Genomic DNA, 25,861 nt, shown 5'->3' on the forward strand with positions numbered 1-25,861 from the left:
AGACGTAATCACGCTTAATATATTAAGCGCGTGAAACATGTGATAAATAAAATATATTTCCCCTCCATCGAGTCCCTTCAAATTCACCGTCAATTTTTTCACCCACCTCGAGCGAGACGAACGAACAATTACCCGCCACGTCAAATTAAAATAACTTCTTGCTCCCTGCTTCATTGTGTGTATCATGATTAAAAGTGCGGGGGGAGGGCGGGGGGAAGCGAGAGAGAGAGAGAGAGAGAGAGAGAGAGGAGAAAAGAGTGGAGATACAAAGTCCCGTTGAAAAGTTCGGGTCGCTGGAAAATGAGCCGGAAACAATTTTCCACGTTATACGCGGTGGCTAATTAATGCATCATTTCCCGCGATACTTGCTTACACACTATGCCCGGCAAACTGACAAAATTGTTCGACTGTGCTGCTAAATGAAGTTAATATCAAACATGTTTGAGCTCGCTTCTATTCTGCCCCGAAACTACCCCCTCTCCCCCACGTCATGCACTTTCCCAACAATTCTCCCAACACGTTGCACCTCTATTCACGTTTCTAATACACACCCCGGCCATACCTTTCACCCAGACACGGAACACGGGCTAAATTAGCGGCGGCGGCGTCGTCGTACACGCGTATTACACGGCGCGGTTCTCGCGCGGAAGATAATCGCGTGGAAAAGTGAACTTGTTAAGTCAACCTTTTCAACCGGAACCGGACACGTTGTTCTAACCAGCCAACCAGCCAACTTTTCACCCGCGACGGAACGGTAGAACCTCATGCCTCGTCGATTTTTCTTTTTTTTTTTTAGGTGGTTTTTTTAGTCGCAATTTCGAAAGAAACGACGAATTGGTTTGTGTGCAAGGGAAGGAGAGTTTTAAGTTTAGACTTTTGTGCGAAGAAAAATTTGCAAATTCACTTGGGGTGAATAATTACGAAATGAAATTGACGAAGCGATAATCGATTCTTCGTATTCCATCCAATATATCGATCGCGCAATTCAGGGAAGGAAATACAGGATGGAAACGTTCATCGAAAAGCCCTGGATCCCGTTTAACGATCCACGGGATCGTACGTCGCGTCGGTGAAACGCGGGGATCAAATTAGGACACTCTGTAAACGAGAAAACTTTTCAACCGGAAAATAACTCAAGGATTGATACTCGAAGCTATCACGTCGATCCTATCGGGATCGAGGAGGAGGAGGAGGAGGAAAAAAAAAAAAAAAAAAAGATCAAACTCTCTCGCTTCCTTCCATCCATCCCCTCCTCCTTCTCCCGCGTTTATCATTCGGTAATAGTAAACTATTACCGACAGCCACTCGTCGTGAAATCGGTAAAACGTGGTTCGAGAGGTGAGGGAGGGCCAAAATAAATACGGGCACGGTTCGAGAGACGGGCGCATTTTCGCGCTGGACGAGAGAAATCATTGGAAAAGCGGAAATGTATGGTTCATCCGAGACCCGGATGAAACGCGATCGAGAAAATGGAACAAAAGTGAAGAAGAAGAAAATTAACGTATTTAATCCTTCCCCCTTTGTACCTTACGAAAAAGTGCAAATTGCGGAGAAAAGGAAACGCGAGATCGTGCATAACAAGTTTGCACGATTCTAGCAAGAATCGAGAAGAGAAAAAATTAGGAACGCGATCGCGATAATTAAGGGAAAAGGGGGATGGAAGAAGGTGAGAGGCTAGCTGGAAATTGTCCCGCATCCGTGAGCATAATGGGGTAATAGGAAGGCCACGAAGCGAGCCACCGAGACATTCCATAATTGACCGCGGCAACTGTCTTCCCCTCAACGTCCCTCTGACATTCCATCTTAAGTCTCGCGAAAACGAGAAGGATGTTGGCCCGACACGACGACAATGTCACCACCCCGTGTTGTTCACCTTTCGGGCCGGATAGGAATATTACGGAACGAGATATAATATTTCACGAGAAAAGAATATCGCGTGATTTCCTCGCCCGGCTAACGCACTCGACCGTGACACTTGGTCGCTCTCCCACGAAAGCGCGCGTCTATCTATCGCCGGCCCATTGAGGGAAAGAAGAAAAGATAAACTGCAACGATTTCGCGTTAATGAATGGGAAGAGAGCGGTGTAAACGTCGTCGAGAGCGTTAGAGGAGTCTAGGCTCTCCCCCTTCGAAGCTCGGTGAGAGGCGAGCCTTAATTAATACGGCGTTGGAAGACAAAGTGCAGTAAGACGAGAATACCTCGAGTACGACGTCCAAAGCGAGGAGGCATTCACGAGATGCGGGTATAATATCCCTAATGTCATTCGATCGCGCACAATAGGCCGGTGTCATACACTCGTTCTCCCTCTCTCTCTCTCTCTCTCTATCGATCCTCGTTTTCGACACCGAGCCGCGTTCCCTCGAACTCTCCTCTTCAAGACGGCGTATAATTTTCGTGGGCAAAAGAGCCGGGGAAGGGAGAGACACCAGCCACCGTTATTAGGGGAGTAACTATATCATAAAACTCGCGAGGCAGTGAGCACGAGGCCGCATCCATCGTGATGGTAATTTCTGGCGGGGACGTGCGCGAGTATTGGAAGACGGATGGGATGTCAGGCCTCTCTGGTTGTAAAGCTCCCGCTGGAAAATGGATGCACACGCGCGCCTAAGTTTCCCCCTAATTTCCTCTAAGCGCGGACATTCACGACACGTGACACGGGTTGCTCGCGTTAACGCGAGTATCCTTGTCGCGTGTAAATGCACCATTCTTTTCTTTTCCTTTTTTTTTTTTTTTTTTTAACACTCTAACAATTGAACGCTCGAGCGTTCAGAGAAGAACTCTCTCTCGAAACGGATAAAAAAATACCGAAAATCGGTAGGAGATCGGTAGGAAAGGGGTGAAGCGAGGAGGAGGGGAGTAAGAAAGGGAAGTAAATCGGAATTTGGGTCAGTGTACATTTTACACGAAAGGCGTGTAAACGGTTTCGGTCTTGAAACGGTGATTACGAGGGCTTCAAAGATTCGATTAGCTGGATGTTGAACCGGAGGCCAAGCGGGGATGGCGAGCGTGAAATTAGAAGCACGCGATCGCAACGGCCGATTAAGTCTTAAGCCTACTGTCAGTAGCACGATAATAACCTCCCTGTTTGCGTATCGCTGACCGTTCCCTCTCTCTCCCTCGCACACACACACACACACACTTTATCCTTCCATTCCTCTGGGTTATCGCGATGGCAAACGTCGAACGATGTTCGATCACGTTTAACGTTTCACTTTTCGTTGTATATATTATACTCTTTTTGCCCCGCATTGTAATTTGCCCCGATCGTTGCTCCCGTTTGCATAATAACGAGTCGCGATATTAGCTTCGACGTTACGTTGGAGAGGTTTAGAGCGGGCCGGCAATTGCTTTTCCCGGGGGAGGAAAATAGAAATTAATGGGATTATTATTAATCGTACGGGGAGGGGGAGCGGAATGAAAACTCTGTCCAAAGATCTTTCGCAAGTTCGATCGACTTGTTTTATCAGAATTAACGATAATTTCGTTCCCCGAGGGTAAATTTATGCAAATTTAAATTTCGATCAACGCAGTTACGAAAATGAAATAAATCTTTCGAACGTTGTATAACGTGTTGTGTATAGTTGTGTCGAGTGTTTCATACCGCGCGCGTTTGAGAGCTTTTCTAAAATTTAAATAAAATTTCTATAACAATAAACGTTCACGGTCTGTAACAATTTGAAATCGTTATTTGAAATCAATCCTTACAATTTCGTTATCTTCTTTTCCGCGTAAGATGAAACGAGCAAAATTTCCAAATATAAAGGATATACGCTTGGTCGTATTAAAGAGATGAAAAAAAAAAAAAAAGACACAATTCGATCGATCTTCGACGATCCTTCTTCTGTCGTCGACAGAATCCCCCTTCCTCGGGGGGAAAACGTATAGTAAACGTAAACGCGCGTAATAAGTCCTGATGGCGAGGTTTTTATCAACGATCTTTTCTCCGGATCGTCGAAGACGAATTAACCGTCCACGAGGAAGAAACGAGATCCAGGGGACCTACTCGCGAAATCTCATTATAAAGTTGCCACGAAGACGACGAGGACGAGGACGAGGAGGGGGCGGGGGAGCCGTGCGCACGGAGAGTGGCGTTTCCACTCGAGCGAAGCCGATATAAATTGCGCCAAAAGAGATCACCATCCGGGATTCAATTTCCAGATGAGACAACGCGGGAGGGAACTCGATATTTCCCGCGGAAAGAAATCTGAAAACGCAATCGTTGCACGACGTTAGAACCATGTAAAAACGATAAATGCAAAAAGAGAGAGAGAGAGAGAGAGAGAGAAGGGAGAACAAAAGGAGAGGAAAATGTACACGCAGGAAAAAAGAGGGAGAGAAAGAGTTTTTCACTGTTGAGTCTGGACTTTGTGTTTTGTTTCGACCCTTTCACCATTCCGCGAATAACAATATTACTCTATTCCCTCTCTCGACAACGGTATTATCATCGTTCCACGTATTATATAATCAAAATACCACTCCTCCCTTCCCCTCACTAGTGACGCAATATTTATACATATATATATATATATATATATATTTCAAGCAAACAGACGTAGGCTGTCAATAAAAAAACGTAAAACGTCGCGATGGACGACACGCGCACACACGCTCGCCCGACCATCCTCCTCCCCAGCAACAAATAATCCGTGGAATAATATTGAAGGGAGCGTGGAAAGCGAGAGATCGATCGATCGATCTCATCCATAAACAATGCTCGCGCGGATCTTAGCGGAGGAGGAAGCACGGTTGATACGTCAGGTGAGCGAGTTAGTTATTACGCGACGAGAGCGTCGTGTCGTCCCGTGCCACGATTTCTGACTTATGCATGCCGTGGCTCGAGCCACTGGACACACAGGGGCCGACGTATACGTGACCAACGTTACCGGTTTTGCATGCGCGCTTGCAACGGCGTGGCGCGGAAAAATAATGCAACGACGAACGTGGGACGGAATACAGGCCGATCCAACGGTGTACGTATGTAGGAGGGGGAGAAGGTTGAGGATGCTGCGGGATAACCGCTCTGAGAATATTTATGCTTCGTAGCGGAGTAACGGTACCGTGGAGACCGTGGATGACCCCGCCTGTGTAAATGCACGACCTCGAACCAAGACACCGGGATCGGCACACTCCGCCAGCGATGGGAACGAGTTTGCGAAACGATCGCTCCAAAAATTTCGATCAAGCTCCATTCCGCTCGATTGACAAGTTCCACTCGAATACTCGAAATGGAAATCCAGTCAATTCGCATTTTCATCCCATCTCTCATTTACCAATCGTCTCTCCATCTTTTCGAAAACGTTGTTTCGATGTTCGAATCTGGTTCGCTCCCATCGCTACTTCTCGCCTCGACCTCTCCACCGGTGCGAATCTCTACCGGTTTCGGCCGACGTCGCGCCTTCCGCGTAAAGTACACACGGGTACCGGTTACGTGTGGAGGGAAACACGCGAGCAATCGAGGCCTTACGCGTTGTTACGTGCCTCAGCCGTATCCCCGTGGCTCACCACGTAGGCAGCGAGGGAGGATGTATCATTTTGATAATCTCGCGCAGGGACGCGGATATTAACGCGCCCGTTTCCACGGTAGCTACGGAATTGTCCTAGTGTTTGCTCGTTCCATCCCTATCGAGAGCGTTTCCCGAGAGCAACGAGGCAAGATTGCAGGCTGTTGTTCGAACCCTGGTATTCCAAGACGATAGACAGCTGTGTTTGAATATTGCACGCGAGATGGAGGGTATCTATTGGATAGCTTTTATCGTCTTGTCTAACGGCCTCTTCCTTCCATTTTATCCATCTCTTTCTTTTTTCTCTCTCTTCCTTTTTTATTATATTATACGCAGAAATATCGTAATCGAGCGAAAACGATGGATAGAGATACATCGATGTATTCGCCCAGAGGAAGATAAATTGTAAGAGGAGGGGAATTCTTTACAGTTTTATCGATATTGTGCCGGTTACTGTGCATATCTCCCGACGAATATTAACTTGCTACGTGCGCAAAATATATCGCGCATACGTCCCGATTTTTCGAGCAATCCCACGATAAATCGAGTTAACGATGAGCATATCGAATAGTTATGCTTCTTGCAACCATCACTTTAGAAAATAAAATTTCCAGGAGAGTTGTAATCGAAATTTCATTTTCGATATAGAGTCGAGCGTTCTTCTCTCTCGCGCCTGTTATAATTCGATATATATATATATATATATTTTCAAAAAGAAGAAACAGCGAAAAATAGAAATAGTATCGTGGAAATATCGGAAGTATTACTCGTTTCTAACTCTCTCCTTCCGACGGATGATGGAAGAAAGAGAAAGAGGAGAGACGCGCAACAAGATTCACGAATCTATCTATCTTTCGAGGACGAGAACCAGGATCGGAGAGCGTTCCTGACCTCTGTGCCAGCCCATGGCGACCTCCGTACGTACTATACGTCCCGAGACACGCAATGGACCAATCCATTCCGCACACAACAGTCCGCCGGGCATCAATTTACGCTGGAATGTCCGCTCACGGTTTTATCAATATGCAACCTTCGACCGAGAGGCGAGTGGGAACTATTTACCGTGCCGATTCGTTACCCACGCTCTGTACAACCTATACGTCTGTACGCGGGGTGAATTCACAGATAGATAATCAAACTTTGATACAGTACCTTCACACTCGTATTCCAATAAAAAGTACAATTATAATTTTCGAAAGACCAAGTATCTTAGATACATTTGCTCAAAGAAATTTGATGAGACTTTTCGGTAAAGTAAAGGATTGTGCTCTCCTGTAATTTCTTGATGATAAAAAGCGATCGAAAAAAGGTGATCGTATCTAAATAAGAACGAGATATCAAAGTTTGATTATTCACTTCGTTTCTCCCCTTTTGCTACGCTATTATGTATTTCTCCACGATTCTTCTTCACAATTATCCTGATATTTTATCCGACATCGAAGCGTGCAATCGTTCGATTATCTAACGAATCGAAAAATCGGTCGCGACGCCTCTTCAATCACCGAAAATGACCACGATCCGACGGTGTCACGGAGGCGAGAAACGGGCGTTTACAATTTAATCACTTAAATGAGATCCCACACGCATGCGCCTCGTTTTAATCTCGATCCCCTCGACGCCCTTCCTCCCCCCGTTCTCTTCAGGAACCGGTGGAAAGGGATAAAAAGGGAGACGCGCGCCACTAATTACACGCCGTTTCGTATAAATTTGCCTCGGTATCGGGGATATTCGGCGAAGAAAAAAAGAAGAAACGAGCAGGGATAAAGGACGTGAGATCAACGAGGAGAGAAAGAGCGGAAGGCATATATAAGCGTATAAGCAACTCTGGTGGAAAAATGTTAGTGGAGGAAAGGAAGAGAGGGTGGAATTAGAGGAAGAGCCAAGGTGAATTACGGTATGGATTCGAAAAGGTTGGTCTGCGGATGGTGAGTGGGAGCTCCTGTAATGGCAAGCTGTCGTTAAAAAGGGAGGGAATGCGAGTTCACTGACCAGTTCGAATTTGACACGTGCTCAACACGTATGCTTAACCCGCTAGCTTATGATCATCCTGAGTGGGTGGGTGAAATCTTCGAAGAGAAGTATTCCAAGATTTGTGAAAAATACACCAGCGATTGAAAGAACGAAGAGTTGGAGAGTTCATCGACGAATGCACGCATCGGTTCCCTTATTCCAACGCGATCCTGCACAAAGAATCGAGAGGATTGCAATTAATCGAAATAATCTTCGATTGGTTAAACTCGCTCGAGCAACTGTCAATTGGGTATAGCTTTTCATCAGCCGCGTTGTTTCGAGCACGAAAACTATCTTGAGGCCTCTCCACGGAAATTAATAACGGCTCCCCCCCGGGACCAACCAACCATCGAGAGAGAGAGAGAGAGAGAGAGAGAGAGAGAGAGACAGGGAGAAAAACGGCTGGCACGGATTAGCCGGATGACGATGACGCGCGGTGGATATCGAATGGAACGACGTTACAATTTCCGCGCGATGCAACGCGGAAAAGAAGAGGGAGAAAAAAGTGGCATGGAACGAAGGGAAAATCAATAGACCTTTGATTCCCAAGGGAGCGTGTATATACGTATGGATACACGAGCGGAACTCGCGTTTCAAAGCGGCCTCGTCGAACCGCGGCCGAATCACGGGGACAATCGAACGAAAACACGGATTTTCACGGATCGATCCTACCACGCTTCTCGTCCACGACGAGTGGTTAACTGATTCGCGCATTTATCGTCGCCAAAGAAAAGGATATCGGGGGCTTAATTAGTATCAAACTGTGTGCCGTGACTCCTTGCACGAAGTCACTTATCCCCGATCGTCGTTTCATCGGGGACGGAATCGAGCCATTCCCGATCTCGCGACAAATATTCAGTGGTGCCTTTGGCCGTGACTCTTGATTAAACGGCCAATTAAGAGAGATAATTAATCGTTCGTCCTTGATCGACGTCCACGCGGAGAAGGGGGACGTTCTGTCGCGTCTACCTGTGTCGCGATCGGTGGATACGATCTGGCGTCCATCCTCGTCCATCTTCTTTTTTTTTTCGACCCTCGCTTCGATCGATCCGCAACCGGTGGCGAGAGTCGTGTGTGACCAGTGTGGCTCGATAGGTTGAATTATGACGCGCGATATGTAACCGGACGAAAACGCGTTATCAGTCGCGCCAGTTTCCCGCGGGGACGTGAATTCGTGCAAGTTGGTGGGAGGAAAAAGATTGGTCGTTGAGAAACGTTGCCGCATCGTCGGTTATTCTCTTGGTTTTCCTTCGAAATACCCGTTGAAATTATAGTATCGGTATTCCGTAAACTCGATGAATAACTCGAAGAATAATGGGGAGGGGTGGGTAAAAATCGCTTGGATTTTTGTCGCGTGGACGGGGAGGGGCACAGGTTTGAGAAAATAACGGGAACAAAGGCTTGGTAAAACGATCGGGTATTAGAGAGCACGATATTAACTGGCAAAGAGCTTTCATTCCCCGGGCATAATGAAACACCAACACACTCGCGGGGATTCGCGTTTAAAGTAACAAAAGTCGCCCCCGTTCTTTGTGTAATGAAATAAATTTCTCATTTCGTCCGTAATGAAACGGCTGGTGCCTTCATTAAAGGAAAGGAGACTTTACGAAGTACACCGTGTCCGTTTTTACCTTCCATAACTCCTCCCCTCTCCCCTCCGCCCCTCCCTGCATCTCTTGCTGCGCAAATTACCCGTCATCAATCCGATTGCGTATCCCTCGATCGGGGCAAAGAGAGAGAGTCGATCGTTCGATCGTCGACGTGTCTTCGTTTCTACGCTCTCTTATTGTTGTCCTCCTCCCATCGCCGCGACTCTGGACATCCTTCCTTCCTTCCTTCCTTCCTTCTCTGTTCTTTCTTCGGAGGAGAGAATCAAAAAACAAAAAAAAAAAAACAGAAAGACCACGTACGACGCGTCGAGTCCAATACGATATTACGGAGGATCGGTTACGAGAGGCGACGCCGCGACCACGATCACAATCAATCCGAGGAAATGGGGTCGCGCGAGTGGATGCGCCTCTGCAGACGTGCCTCCTATCGATCTTCGCCTTAACAAACCTCCTATTCTCCGTATCCAATGTAAATATTAGTCGTATTTCTTTCTCCTCGCGGCTCTACTAATTGGATTACCTAGTCTCTCCCTGCTCCATTTCTTGCCTCTGACATTGCCCGCAATACCGCGGCAATGTTCGGCAAACGAAGAAGTTTAATATCTCGGGCTAATTGAGTTAGAGAGCCTCGAGAAACCTTCTCTCTCTTGTGTCCAACGTTAATTAACAATTCCTGCAGGGGCTGTTCCTTCGGCTCGGGATCGAAGCGAGGTCGGATTGTTGCAGATTGCATTCCGCTCGATTAAAAAATGCAACGATTCTATTTTCTATATTCTATATTCCTTCGATCGAAAAATATGCATCGTGCAAAAATCCCAAAAAGGATCTTCGAAAAAGGATTATCCATCGATTCGATTACATTTCGCTCGAAACCGTTCGTTTCAATTCGATCACGATTTACGCAATTTCTGGAATCGTGCTGCGGCTCCTGTATGCCCTATATCGTCAAACTTCGTTACGCGGCCGCCGCCGGTAGGCGCACCTAATTATGTGATACGGTGCGCTCGTTTGCTCGTTTGTTCGTCCGCCTCGTTAGTCGCGCCGCTCGTTCTCCGCACGGTCACCGGAACTCGACTTGGTTCTCCATCGTGCTCGTCCATCTCGCCCCCTCCCCTTCCAGACCTCTTTCCCTTTGCTCGAGGACGGGAGGGGAGGCTTCCGTAAACTGACTTCCCCCACCCCTCGCTATTACCGTGAAGATTAAATTGTTGCGCGACGCGAGCTTTTCATCTTCAAAGGGTCGCTCGCCCGTTTGATGTGGCGAACCGTGCGCGAGCCACGACCCGATTGTGGCGTTGTAAAGTTAAATGGAGAAAAAAAGGGGGCGAGGGGAGGAGGAGGAGGAAGAAAAAAGACGAGTTTCCAGAAGGAGATGAAGGCGGATGCGCCTCGCCTCCCTAAATAACCTGGCTCCGGGGACATCCCCCGTTTCTTCTTCTTCTTCGCCCGGTTTACGAGGCCACCGAATTAGAATCGGGAAACGCGTACGAGGCCTTTCACGAAACACTCGTCGAGTGTTGATTGTCCCGTAGATTAACTTCTTAGCCTTCTTTTTTTTTTCTTCCTCTCCCTCCTTTCCTCTCGTCTGACTCATAGAATAGGGTATAAAAAGACGCAAAGTTCGTCTTCTTTGGAAGATGGAAGAGGGGAAGAAGGAGAAAAGTCGATTATCGTTCTTCTTTTCGAGTTCAAAGGAGTCCTCCGTTGGAAACGTAGTGACAGATTCGAAGGTTTGGTGGAAGAGGAGGGATTAAATCCTAGATTTGAGAAAGATCGATGAATTTTCGGTTGGAGGAGGCATTGTCTTCTCCTCGCGGAAGAACGACATAACTTGTCGTTATTTGAGTGTGCTTATATAATCGAGGTATCTATAATGGATCTCTGAATAATCCTCTTTCTTAAATTCTTCGTAACTACTTTATAAAAGTTGATTTCCAGTTTTATCGTATTCGTATTATACGATTCTGTGAATTACATTCAAGAACGAAGAAGAAATATCCCGCCATATTCCGCCATAAATAGTTTTTCCGCCTTTCATCGACGGGCGAAACAATACACGTTCAAACATACGGTACAGGTTGTCAGAGGTATTTGCGAACAGTTTCAGTAATTAACGTAGGTTCTCGTTAATTACGTCGTTAGACAGTCTAAGTCGATCAAGAGTCCCCTCTCTCTTGTCTCGATTTCGTAATATCGGGCGAGGTTTCCGATTCGCACGGCAAACAAATCGAAACGCATTTCCTCTCGGCAAGTTGCGATCGAGGGAAATTGGCGAAACGAGGCGACGATTTTCGATTTTTCGAGTGCGCGAATCGAATTTTTATATCGCGGCCAACATTCATCGATCAGGTTGATTGGGGGGATAAACGCGATCCAGATTCTTTAAACGGTCCGGTGTTCGTTTGACGCCACGAGATTGGTTTCGAAACAATGTTTGCCAGCGGCAAGCGGCTGGTAAATATGCAGGAGCACGTGCACGCTCCGCAACTCTCATTATCGGGTATCGAAAATAGCAAACTCATCGCCTCGATACACTCCGCCTCGTGTTCACTCCCCCGTGACAAAAAATAATCGAAGTTATTAACCGCCGCTCTGTCGATGGAACGAGAAGTCACAAGTCGAGCAACCCTCCCCCCACCGTTTACTTATCTAGCCTTTCACCCCCCGCTCATTGACCTAAAACTGTCCAACTTTCTTCCCCAAGTTTTAATGCAAAAGTCAAAGGGAAGATAGAGGGGGAAGTTCGAGAGAAGTTACTCGATATAATGGTAATGAGACGGATGTCGATCCCATCCGTCGTAGATTTCGTACGTATTAATTCTATTATTCGGTAAATAAGGCGTTTTAATTATTAATCCCCGATGAAATAATAATTCGATTATAAACAGATTTATAATGGACAGATCCTCTCCTCCCCTCGTGCACAGATAAACCGAGATAATAATAAAGCGATTCACGAATAATCCATAACACAGTCCATTATTCGAGGGATGATATCTAAAATACAAATTACAAATTATCCATCGCCACATATCGTGTTCCATTTTAAATATATATACGATAGTACACACAGTGATATATAAAATTCCAAAACTTTGAGGGAATAGAAAATAATTGTTACCGTCGTTAATGTCATCCTTCGTCCGCAAGTATCGATCCCGATTCAAACCGTCTAGCTTTAATCGGTCAAGCGCACTCCGATGCGTCGAGAAGGGCCTTACACGATTTACATCCTTCGTTTTCCACGGGGGAGGCTTGTACACGCGTACATACGTATTAATGGCACGCATTAGCATATATTGACCGCGAACGGTGCCTCGTTGAGCGTGTCTGCCGCCGCTGGTACTTGTAATTATGAGTTACGCTTCGCTGTAGTTAACGAACGAAAGCGGCTTTTCGCGACCGTGTACAAACCGAGACTGTGAACTTGGGACGAATGGAGACAGAGAGAGATATAAGAAGTTGCGCGTTATTATTGCTGTCGAGTTAATCTGTCGCGTCGTCTTTCGCGATCAATATTATGATTTCTCGTTGTCGTTTCTAGGAACGTGAATTCGAAGAAATTCTGTTTCCGGAGAAACACAATGACTAATATTATTGTTTCCGAATTTCTTTCGGATAAAATTAAATTGTATCGAGTAACCAACCGATTATTTTGTGGATAAAATTTTTTGAACCGTTACAAAAATATCGTCAAAATTTCCTTCGTTTCTTTTTTAATGCACGGACAATCGGACCGATTATTAAATTATGAAAATTATAGACAGTTCGTATTTGCTCGCCTACCGTGTTTTATCCCTCCCGACACAAGATACGCGTTTAATAACAATTCGAAAACACGTACTAATAAAACCAATGAATTTCGTTATCGATTATCTATCTTGTGCACGAATAATTTTGCTCGCTTCGGTAATTTTCACACATTAATTATTGCCAATCCGCGAAACGAGAACGGTGTTTAATTAAAAAAGAATAGGTCGTTAAATGAAGATCAACCACCGCCAAGTACCCGTGGCGTGCGTAGCTACTACGTAATGAGGATGGAGATGTTAGGGCTACTTCACTTCCTACCCCTAATATCACGAGCCCTGCCAACTTTCAGAGTGGTTCCCTGAGAGGTCTCCACGACCGTCGTTGAACTCCAACGACCGCCTCACCTGCACGCTCAATAACTGAACAGCATTCGTGGGTGTAATCCTTCCGAGGGGGGAGGGTAACAACCGACGAGCGATCAAACGTGTTATAGGGGAACGATTTTACCTCTGGGAGATCTAAAATTTAGAATGTAGAAGGGCGTCGATTTTATTAGCAACGATGTGTTGAACAGGGGATGAAATATCTTGAAGGAAGGAACGAGAAATAGAAATCGTGAATTTAAGAGATGAGAATTCTAAGAGTTTGAGAATAAATATAATTAATTGATATGCAAAAAGATTTGCACCAAGATTATTTTACAAGTAATTTTACTTTAGATGTAGAGGTGAAAAATTATTATTGCTTACAAGTGCAATAAGAATTTTTTGCAAATATTCTCGTATCTTCCGATAAAGTGTCTTTTTATCAAGCATTTTATTACATTTCGTCTTAATCAGATTTTAATAATGAAGATAAAAGGGCAGCTAAGAGATGGGAAATTTAATATACTTGGATTTAATTAATCGTATGGAAAATATGATTAAATGAACGAAGCTTGAAACAGAGATTTGCCTTATTCCTTCAAATATCGTGGCACGAAAAATTTTTCTATTTTGTTTGTTGTTCGGACACGTATTACTACATACGTCTCGAATTTTTCCGCGATATTTCAAAAAATAAGAAGCGAAGAGAAGGGAAGGTGAACTTTTACGAGACCCTCCCTTCCCCTCTCCTCTCTAAACTATTCGCGATTACTCCTTGTTACAACATTCTCACCCTACGGCCCCTTTTGTCCCGGCTATGAAGAAATTTTTCAACCCTTCAGAGACATTCTCTAAGAACGAGCAAGAAGTATTACGGTGTCCTGATGAAAAAGTACCGCCAAAGTACGGACAGGTCAGCGGGCGAACGAAAGAAACTACCCCTAAAGTGGCCTAATTACGATCTGAAAATTGCAGCCGGCTTAAACTTTCGGCTTTTCTTATTTTCACCCCTCCCCCAATTTCTCCCCTCCTCACCCTTTCATAAACCGAGCCATAAAGTGGGAAAATGGTCCAGGCGACGTGGAACGACGGATCGACTTTTATATACGGATGTACGAGCACGTTTCCTGATCCCCGGTTATATGCAAATGCGTCCTTCTCCGCCTTCGTTCATTATAAATTCCACTTATGCGCCTTTCTCTCCTCGAGTAATTCTACACTTTGCCACGATAGAGTCTTTCGCGACTTCGAGAGTAATTATCGAGAGTAATGACGCACCCACCATCGCTCGCGTCGAGGGCGTTTTGGACGCGAGAGAATCGAAACCGAGGGCGAAGATGGAACGCGTTGTAAAAAGAAATGTGACGAGCTGTGACGAATTTTGGGAACAGACGAAAGTGAATCGAAAAAATGGTAAGTGGTAATTCCGTGAAGCTTTGTTTTTGAAAATGATTCATACGTTGGATACGAATGGTTGGAAACGAAGACAGGACGGAGAAGAGTGGATGTTGTAAAAATAAGCCGAATTGATTTCTTCTCTGTGGAAATAAACGTAAGAAAATTTTATTACGAAGACTTATTTCTGAGAAATTGGATTGCAAATGATTAATTAGCAATTAGGAAGTTATCGGAGAGTAAATTGGAAGTATAGAATCTAGTTTTCTTATTTTAAGGCATGACGTAATATAGATAATGATCCTGGGCTTGGAAATAAATCGGAATTAAATCGGATTAACTTGAACTCATTCTCGAGAGAAAAACAGAATTCCGATATTTCTATGAATTTAATCCTCGATTGAGCACGTCGTTTCAAAAATTCATGATTTAATCGAAAATACGACCCCCAACCCAAATGAATCATTCTCTATCAACAATCACGGTTTCACGTTTCAACAATGGATAATAAAAGAATCGTGAAATTTTATCGCTTAACATCTCATTTGTCTTTTCGACATTTCCATTCCATTTCCATATCCGACCCACTATATATATATATACACTCCTCGCAGAATACGATTTTAGAATTTATTCTTCCTCCAAATTGAATACGATTGCAATTGCAAGAATATCGCCAAATATTCATCCAAGAGGATCGACATATCTCCGAATTCACCGATTAATTATCGACAGATTAATTTCCCCTGAATTTTCGTGTCACGAAGCCCTTCGTCGAGTGTATCGTGTCACGTTTCGTCTCGTGGGAATCCGGCCTCCAACGCCTCCAACGCCCAGATGTATTCCCGCCAGAGACGCTCGCCGAAGAGCGTGGACCGCCCACGCGCGAGGGTGGAAATTTTACGCTCGCCCGAGAAATTATCCTACGCCGGACGATTTATCGCTTATTATAAACACGCCCGCGCTCGAGACACTCGCTCGTGGTAAATTCTTCCACTGAAATCCGCCTCGCCATCCGCTTTATCCCCCCCCACCTCCTGGACGATACGCGTTCCAAGGAATCCTTGCGGATCGGAAGGGGTTGAAGCGACGAGGGAAGAATCGACGGGAGGGGACAGGTCTGGAAAACAACTCGAGCCGGAATTACGAAAGATGACGAAGGACGAAGTGAATGAGGCTGGAATACACGAGGTCGGGGATTAGGGGAGCTTAGAGATCGGGGAATTTAGATTAGCTCTATCTAAATTCGGGCCACGGGACGTGGAATCGTAGAAAGCCGAGATTAAACGAGATTTAACTTAATTTAACGCCCCACGGAGGAGGAGCGCGCCACGTGGTGGTGGGAGGAGGGAAGGCTATGCCGAAAATATCGGCGGCGAAATTCGAAACTCGGTCCGATCGAGCGAGAGGAATATTTCGTTTCGAATATCCCGGGGGAAGGAAGGGGGGGGAGGAGAGGGGATAATAACGATTACTCGCGCGTGCAAGCCGACTAACGATGATCCATCATCGTGCGCTGGATTATCATAAACACGCCTACGCCGAGCACTCTTGAAATCGAACCGCTCCACGGAAACCGGCCGGGGGCTCGTTAATAATATCGCGCTCGTTGCGTAACGCTCGTTTCGAGGGCGTCGTGTATTTTGAAAACACGGTGCTTTCGAAAACTCGGAGGAAACATAATCCCTGCGCCTCCTCCTGCGAGAGATAATTTTATCGAAATTAATATATATACGTGTCTCGCGAGCAGAGCTCGGCAACAAGCCGATTTACGCGAATACGACGGGAGCGAACAAGGGATTCGCTTGCAACGTTTCCACCTGACCCCGCGGATGGATATCCTTTACGATGTTTTGCTTCGCGCGAGCAACCGCGTACAAGGCGCGATGGTCCGAAAAACCAAACGCGTAAAACTGCGATCGCATACCTTTCAGGGGTGCGTGCGTGAGTGAGTGCGTGCGTGCGTGAATGGGTGCTTGGTCGTGAAAGTGTGCGGCGTTATTTACGACAGGATATAATGGGATGTCGGTGGTACTAATGAGTCGTGCGAGGCAACGACGAGAAATGGCCGCCTAACATTCTGAACTGAAAAATATTGCCAAGGGAGGAGCGATAAGCATGCTAGATGCTATACATCCTATACCACGAGTTAAGCCGAATATTCACTAGCTGCGTCGTGTCGTGTTAGCGCGTGAAACGTTGCTTGTAAGAAGATATTGTTGAATGGAGAAATATGGGGAGGAACTTAAGCTCGAATCGATTAATTGAAATTATTGAAAAGCGAAGAGCTTGAGATACCTCGTATTGAAATCGGTATTGCCACTAGCAAGATTAACAAGTTGTATAAATAATTGTTTCTTCCAGAAATAAATACGTTTGCCGTGCAATTTTTCTCTTAAACTTGTCTCAAATCGAATTGTTTAAAAATTAAAAAAATTGCTCTTGCAACTTCGAAGATATCCTCGTGATTCTCGACGATTTTCAACGAGGTGAAAGATTATTGGAGGAATCTTCGATTCGTCTCGACACGATTTTTGAAAAATCTCTACACCGTTCTATTTTGATTTCTCCTTCAAGCCCCCTCGTTGAAGTTCTGTTTAACTTTGCCACTGATTTCCTCTCGTCGCGATTCATTCAATTCCACGCTTTAGTTTCGTTTTCTGGTAAACGTAAAAGACGATGAAGACAGGGGAAAAAATCGCTTCGTATCATATTGGCGACGAGTACGGCAGCTCGTCGAAGCGCGGGAAACTAGGGAACGAAGTTTATATATCGTTCCACGTAACAATCGTCTCGAAAGGAAAAGCATTTGGAACGTGATCGAAACAAGTGGAAGCGTGCATCGACCGATGGATTAAAGCGCTGACCCACCTGTCTAATGGGGCGGAACGAATCCATTGTGTCTTTTTCTACTAAATCTGCCCCGGCCAGTGTTTCCTTTACTCTCCTCCTCCTCCTCCCCCGACCTAGAACGGGATCGCAATGGATTGGAAGCACGCTTCGAGCCGAATGCGTGAGAGCGTTCGTTCAATTACAAAGTGGACTAGGTATAACTTGATAAATGGCAATTGGACGAGCAACCAGCTCCGGTATTTAATTTACCGTCTCGATATCGGCGTCTCTCCGGCCCGATGACTGGAATCGACGCGGACGTTGTCGGGAATAAAAGTTTCAAACGTCCATTTCCTCGGATTAGATCGCGCCCCGACCTCTTTCTCTCTCTCCCTCTCTCTCTCTCCCTTTTCAGTTCTACCAGTTTTCCCTGGTAAGAGAGCAAAATAAATATCGATGCACACCATTTCCCGAGCTACGTGCGTCAAGAGAAGATATGCGCGTTATGAATTAATAAGCCGTGACAAAAATAACGAGAATTGAATACGTGTGCAACGAAACGCGGGACTAGAATCTCGCGATCTTTTAACCAGTCTTATGACCGAGTAGAGTAGTATCGACGATAAATAATCGATAATTTAATATTTTTCAAACCGACAATTAGTTTGGCGTGAAGTATCGGCGAGACGTGGGAATAATGGCCGAACAAACACGGAGAAACGGCGTACAGGCGTTTGGAGGGGGTGGTGGTAAGCGTGAGATACAACGCCATCAACGTCCACCGAGGCTCAAGTGGATCACTCGAACAACCAACCACCCAGGGGGAGTTAAAAATGTTCGATAAATCGCATTACGATGAGAAACGGCCGCCCCAACCAACGTCTCGTTGGCCGCCGAATCGATCCCTTTTTTCTTCTTTCTCCCTCCAAAAAACCAAAAGGGGTAAAGATGTGATACGCGTATATCCGTTTTTCGGATCTCGTACGGGTATTCGACCGTTTTAATAAGATGGCCGAGCTCTCGAGGGGGCTCGACGATAAATCTAAACCGTCCACGGACGCGTGTACGTTGCATTTACCGCGAGCTATAAATCGCCGGGACACCGTCTGAATCTTAAACCCACGGGGTGTGCGTTGGAAACGAGGAAGTTACACCTTGCGAACGTATAAACCACCTGCGGCTGTATCCCCGGAAATAACGTTGCTTTTGACGCACACGAGTCGAGTCAAAAGTCAACAATCGGATCTCGCCCGACCAATCAGTTGAACCAGAGTGAAACGGGTACGTATAGGTAAAAGCAAGCTTTTACCACCGCCTTGCCTCGTGTTTACGGGGGATGAAATTCCTCGTTTCGCCGGGACGATAGGATTTCGCAGAAATTACCGCATAACATAAATCTTGGCTAACACTGGCAACTGGGGGATCCTTGCCACTCTTAATTACGTCCTTTTTTTCCTTGCGGCTGTGCCCATTACGGCCGACCATTAAGTCCGTCAAGTTAAGTAGCTGGACGTGATATCCTGCCCTCGCTTTTACCGTAATATAAGCATATAATATATACATAGAGTCGTAAGGGTATCCCTTTCTCACAGATTCAGCTCCCTTCCTGTCTTTCTTCCTCCCTTCTTCCTCCTCCTCTTCTTCTTATTCTTCCTCTTCCGTTCTACTCGAAACCGTGGTTGCTCTCACGGCCTCCGTCCGCCCCTCCCCCACTTCACCACTTCACGGCGGACGTGCCGCGGCCAACTTAATTATATTTTATCGCGGCTTCGTCGCGGCGCTTATTTAAATTTAAATCGTGCGCCTCGAAATCCTACTGCTTTAACCGATGGTTGAATCGTCCCCTTTCTTCGTATTCCAGCCAGGGGATGGAGACGAACAGAGGGAAAAAAGGTGGGAAAACGAAGGGGAAATGATAAGTTGGTAAGTTGGGAGCACGGATATCGTATATGTAAACGATATCCTCGAATCTGTGGATAGAACCAGATGTTGGAAACGATTTTCGGGGCCGCGGCTGTGTTTTACGAGTGACAACAGTCGATGATAGCCCCATTGATTTCTATCTACCGGTCCATTCCGGTGTAGAAACATCGGTGTACATTGCCGTAAGTTTCGGAATCAGCTTGCCCGGATATTGGAATCTACTTGCCCCGTGTGAAAATTTGATGGTTTCGTAAATGTATGTTGTTTAGGCGGCGGGCAATTGCGGAAGAAATATCGCGGGATACATTTTACACGGTGATACATCTTTGCCGATTAAAAGACAGAAAATTTTTCTCAAGATTAATGTTACTGCCATTCGCGACATCTTCGCGAACAAAGATAAATCAAGACTTGCGATCGACGTTCCTTTTTTCTTTTTTTTTATTGTACCATCTTTTACCAAAATTTCAGTAATACAGTTGACCATGTCATTTCAATCGATTTATAATTCAAATATGTCACGAAATGAGCATAGATATATTTCTATTATATTTCTGCGAATAAATTGTATTTCGAGTTGGTGCATGTGTATACACAAAATAACTACACAACTAAGTGAAAGAGCTCGACATTTTTAATACGTTTTTAATCTCGCGCACGGAGTCAAGGATCGTGGATATCGAGGATAAAATGTTGGATTAAACCGGTTCAACGTTGGAAATAGTTGGAAGGAGGTGAATGTCACGGAACGAAAGGGCAAAAATGCATAGAAGAAGAGGGAGAGAATGCGTGGAAACGGAGAAGGAGAAACAGATGCAACGAATATCAAGTTGTTCGTGCTTAAAGGGGTGGCCCTTTAGCGCGACCCAACAAATGGAAGTTTAACAACGTTAGCAACTAGAGCAAGAAATGGGAACGAGAAAATGCATATATTACAAAGGAAACTATGCAAACAGACATCGTGAAATATTGTATGCTCGTACTTCGTTTACGTCCTCTCCCCCTATCACGCAGGAATGCGGGAATGTTAAAATCGTTTTGGTAACAACATTGTTACAACCAAACTTTAGATTAGAATTACTGGAAATAAGTAGGGAAGCGAGAAGCTCGGAAATGAACGATGCAAATGATTAAATAAAACTCTCTCCCTCTCTCTCTCTCTCTTTTTAGATCAATTACTCGAAGATAACGAAACGATAAGGATTAACGTGTCAATTATGAGATACCGCAATAATTTGAATTTAAACCAGAAGGTATAATAATAAGAATCCGGATAAGCGAAGGGATGAGCCCCAGGATCATAAAGGAGATTATAAGAAGATCTAAAAATTCGAGATAAATCGTAAAAATAGCCTGGAGCAACGAGATGGACTTACAAATTAAGCTACTGGCAAAGAGGGCGGATCGGCACAAAGACGCGGTGAAGGCAAAGAGAAAAGAAGGAAAATAAGTCTTCTTCGGCTTTGCAGTCGGAGCTGTTTCAATGAACGTCGTTCGGAGTTAATATCATCGCGAACCGTATCTTTATCCGTTTCTTCTTATCTTGGGCCGACTTCTTGAGCCGATCGCCACGAAATAATTATTACGTTCCTTCCTCCGGCCGAAACTGGGGCTGGGCTATCGATAACGTGGTTTGAATATTTGTAATTATTTCCTCTCCCCGATATCGGTAATTACGGACGGATCGCTTCAAAATCGATATATAACGCTCCGATTCTTCTCCAAGTTACCGCTGCAGAGAAGAGAAATCGAAGCGAGAAATAAGATTCTTCTTGGAGAAAATTGACGGAAAAATATCGACGATTGATGGATGGATAGATTTTTGCGGATTAAAGTTCGTGTAAACCCCCCACCTGTCCTTCTTCTCTACGATTGTTCAAGCAAATAAAATGGAAATTTTCCCGTCGTTCGGACACACAACATTTCCAAGAACCATAATCGAGAACCATCGTCAATTTATATGCTTGAACGATCGTTAAAGTTCATCTTTCTCTCTAAACAGAATGATCGTCCACACGGATATATAATTTCCTAACCCCATCCCCGCCGAATAATTATTATTCCCCGCTTATGGCTAGGCTGAGAAAGGTTGAATTCGAGCGAACCTATTAGCGAACAATGCCAATAAAATTTTATTATGCCACGAAGGATTAGCATAAAATCCCTTTCTTTGTCCACCACGTGTTCTACGATCCTCGTGCACGATCGTAGACGAGGTCGAGCGACCTTTGCCACGAGACGAGACAACTCCACGCATATCCTGCGCCCTGTCCATCCTGCGCCAGCCAGTCTCTCCACCTCGAGACTATGGACACAACCATCAATTTGCCCCTCCCCCTTACAAACTCGTACTTCCAACTCAAACTCCTCCGTCGTCTTACGTCGGCGACAACATTCGATCCGCATTAATAATGCTTGTGCCCGGTTTGCGCACGATACAACTCGATACTTAACGTTATTGATGGCGAGGAGGAATCAAATTTACCGGGAGGAGAGTCGATTCGCGCGGTAAATTAAATTAGCCCCGTGTTCGAATATTACAACCGGTTCGAAACACGAGTTGTAACGCTCCCACTTCCCCTCCTCTCTCCTCCTCTTCTTCTATTAATCGAGGCGAGCGTACCGAGCGCATTTCCACGAGCACGATAAAACAGCGGGGAAAAGAGATAGCGGAGTGGGGGAAGGAATAAGAAAAAGAGAAGAGGAACAATTCGCTCGCTCTTTGACCACGCTCGAAACGGCGTACTAATTGTAACGGAAGAGGGAAGGGAAGGGGGGGAAATAAAAGTAACACAATTAGCGGAACCGTAGCGGGTAATTCAGAGTTCGATCAATTTCGTGAAATTCCGGCTTCGTGACAGAATTCTTGCGCGCCGATGGATGGACAGGCATTGAAATGTTAATTAAACAAGGTTCGGCGGGGTATTCCTTCCCAACTAACGTTTCCATTTATATCTCGTTTCCAAACTCGGCGAGATAATTGCGCGGGCGATCGTTTGCGCGCCGATAATAATAATAAGGATACTACGCGCAATTAAACGGGCGTTGCAATTGGGAATTTGTTTCGTGCGCGCAACAAGGGAAAAAACATCCCTCAAGTGGTTGCAACCAAGTACGAGTTCCACGCGAAAAATGATTAAAATTAATATCGCGAGGCTGGGCTGGCGGTAGGCTGGTGCGCGGGCGGAGAAGAGATTATTAAACGTTGCAAATCTTGCAATTACGCTTAAATTGCGAACAAGCCCGGATCGTAATAAACAGACTTGTCACGCGGGTATATACGAGAATGCTACCCTCGAGAAAGAGAGAGAGCGAAGGGAAATATTATTTTTTTTCCTTTTTCCCTTTTAAACGAGAAGAAATAGGGAAGAATACGGTTGATCAACGTTATCATACGTATCCAGAATTAAAGTTCGTTATGATTAAATCCATTTAACCGGTTGATTTGCGAGCGAAACAGGGAAACGTTTATTCTCCTTCTCGTTAAAATAATGAATTTGCTCCTTGCATCCTACGATTTATCGCTTTATCCTGGGTAAACAGTGCGATATGTATAATCGGTCTGGCCAAATCGTGCAACCAACACTCCGTGGCCGATATTAATCGATAATAAATTTATCGATAAACCGATTGGTCGGAGGAAAGAAATTGAAAATTTCGGAAATTTTTCAAGGAGGAAGGCGCGTAAATTGAATTCGCAATTGTCGATTAAAATTGGATATCGATCACCTTATCATCTACTTTTCTCTCTTCCTGATTCTTCGACCTCGGAAATTTCAGATTTCGAAGAAACGACGAATTCTAATTCGATCGAATGAACGTGGACGCGATGAAAAGATGTCATCCAGCACTCGGCCGACCAGGAACGAGTAACGAGGAATTCTCACGTCACCGGAAGTCAATAAGCCGGACGCGTATCGAGCTATACGGATTCCCCTTCGCGTAAGCTCGAATTTCCGCGTTCCGCGGTGGCTGCGCATTGCGAGAGGGCACAGCTGTATCCCCTCGTGGCCGCAATGAATTCCTAAGCGAAGCTCAACGTGACACGAATTCCCGACCACGAAACTCGTGGATCGGGACCAAAAACTGGGCCCAGTTTCAACAGGATCCCCTAACGTGACCTCGTTCCTCTTCGAGGTGGAGGGGGAAGAGGGAGGAATATAACACTCGTTCGAACCATTGAGAACCAACGTTGCGTAAAAGTATTGTTCATTTTGGATATATTTGGTTGCTTGTCAATTTATTCTATGGTTCTTTCTCTTCCTCGTCTTTCTTCTTTTTTTTTTGTAATTATCTCCCTTCTTCTTAGTTGCATCCTTCGAAGGAATTCAAGCGTGCAATTATTTTGGAAAGGTTAATGTCCCTTTCGTGAGGATTATTTTCACTTCGCAGAAATATTAATAGATCCATCGATGCGATAGCTTCGATAATTTTCCTTTTAAAACTTGAGAAACTAGAATCGATTCTCTCGTGAATAAAATGTAAATGTGCGATCCAACGAATCCTTTTCTTATCTGCCTTGCCTATGTAACAATTCGTTTCCGATCTATCGTCCAATTATCGAAATCGAATCGTCGAACGATGTTTTTTTTAAGAAATCCTCGATATCCTCGCGAATTCTCTCCGCCATATTACACGGATGCTTTGGAAAGGCACGCGTCGCGGAACTGCTACATCTGTCACGGTATATTTTCCAAACGTTTTCGAACGGGCATCGAGAAGAGCGGGCACGAAAGGATTGTCAAGCAGCTGCAAAACCCCCCCAATCGCGGACGATTCGTCGCGAGGGACTTGCGAGGGGTCGCACGTATTTCCAGGGAGACACGTATCTCGAAAGTGATTCGCGGCACGAACGTGGAAAGAAACGTGAAAAATAGTGGAGGGAACCGCGAATAAGAGGCGAATAACCACCCACGTAAACAACTTTCCATTTCCCTCCGCGCGGTTGAACGTTGAGCTGCGATGAGCTACGATCGCATCTTTTCCCCGCGAGTTATAACCCTAAAGGGGGAGTGTATAATTTATAACCTGCATTTGCCATCTTAAAACGTGCCAAATTTCTATTTCTGACCTCGTCTCGCCGCATCCTCCTTCCTCCAAGAGACGACAAATACGCGTACGAGGCAAATTCTGGTTCGAATTCCGTCACGAATTCGTTCAACCACCCATCGTAAACTTCTCCTTTTGGTCAACCGTTCTATCCGTCTCTCTCTATCCTATATAATCCTCCTACGCAAGTCGGTAAAGAATAAAACGTTTCCAGGCGTCTCTCGATCCAACTTCCATCCAACGCAGCCAGGAACGAGATTCGGACAGCTGCGCGGCTGAATTCGAATTCCAGACGCGAATAGTGGCGGGCCACACGCATCTCTCCGGAGATGCAACGCCCCCACTGTGTGGATCCCGGCACGCAAATCGGTCAGAAGCAGCCGAGAGAATCAAAGGAAGGGGATCGTGCATACGAGAAGGAAGGGACGTTTATGTAGACAAGTCGGTCCGCCAAGCTCCCACCGTCTTCCCTGCCTTCCTTTTTCTTCTTGTCCAGCCTCTTCATCACCTCTTTTTCTACTCTCCACAAGCTTCGTCGTCGAGTTTCTCTCTGCGAGATGCCCACGCTCGCGAGCTGCGTGGGTGTGTATCTCTGTGTACATCACGTATATTTACGCGTACATTATCCCAGAGAGCAGCGCGGCAGACGGAGGCGCTATTCCTCGGGGCAGTGCGCGCCTCGATTAGGTTTCACGCGAGGAAGGGAATCACGAAAGCTTCGAAGCTACTCGAAGCGACCGGTATTTACGATATCCTTGGAACCAGAAGCAGGGATCTGAAACGGAACGGTTTCAAATCACTTGGAAGAAGGAAATTTCTTATTCCCTTGTCACGAGCCTCGTTTCGTATTTCCTTTGCCTTTTCGCAACGGGGGTGTCGCGAAAGACCTCGTCGCGTTCGATAAATATTTACAACCGCGATACTCGCGGTTTTATATAAATATCCGCGTAGGTGGATCGATTCGTGCTGTGCTTGTACTACGCGCGAGAAACTTATGTTACCTTTCACGCTCCTTTCTTTTTTCCTTTTACTTTTTCTTTTTTTCTCTTTGCTTCAGGGAGAGATACGGGACCAAGGGTTTCCAAGAATTATTGGCTGCGGATAATTGAATGAACGTTTCCAGCGATCGTGTCGGCCGGTCGATGGGATAAGATCGATTGTCAGGGACAAGTTCCTTTCACCCGTGATCCCGATCTTGGACGTTGGTGGCTGGCAACGGAAATTGCGCGTGGAAAATCGGATATGGGATAATTCCACTGATCACCGAGTAATATTGCTTAAATGATCCGTAATTTACAAATTTGAATTTGCAAATGCAATTACATATACGATTCCTCACGAATCGATTATTTCACGTTTCGAAAAATTTTTCTTGGAAAAAGAAATGAAGATGTTAAATTTAATTAACAATCTCTTCCAAAA

General features: G+C 45.4%; 1 protein-coding gene across 2 annotated transcripts in view; it reads right to left on the reverse strand.

The window, feature by feature from the left end:
• The window catches only part of LOC147657042 (MOXD1 homolog 2-like), a 129,260-nt gene that overhangs the window by 87,826 nt on the left and 15,573 nt on the right, over nt 1-25,861 (reverse strand). Inside the window, exon 1 of one of the 2 annotated variants that reach the window (XM_086911685.1) lies at nt 9,205-9,260. The exons of the other annotated variant lie outside the window; for it this stretch is intronic. The gene's annotated coding sequence lies outside the window, so the exon portion shown is untranslated. Of the gene's footprint in view, nt 1-9,204; nt 9,261-25,861 lie in introns of those variants that run through there. 2 annotated transcript variants of the gene reach the window in all.

Source organism: Apis florea, unplaced genomic scaffold (assembly GCF_048593485.1).
Source record: "Apis florea isolate Af1SG1 unplaced genomic scaffold, ASM4859348v1 contig_3326_pilon, whole genome shotgun sequence".
Lineage (NCBI taxonomy): Eukaryota > Metazoa > Arthropoda > Insecta > Hymenoptera > Apidae > Apis > Apis florea.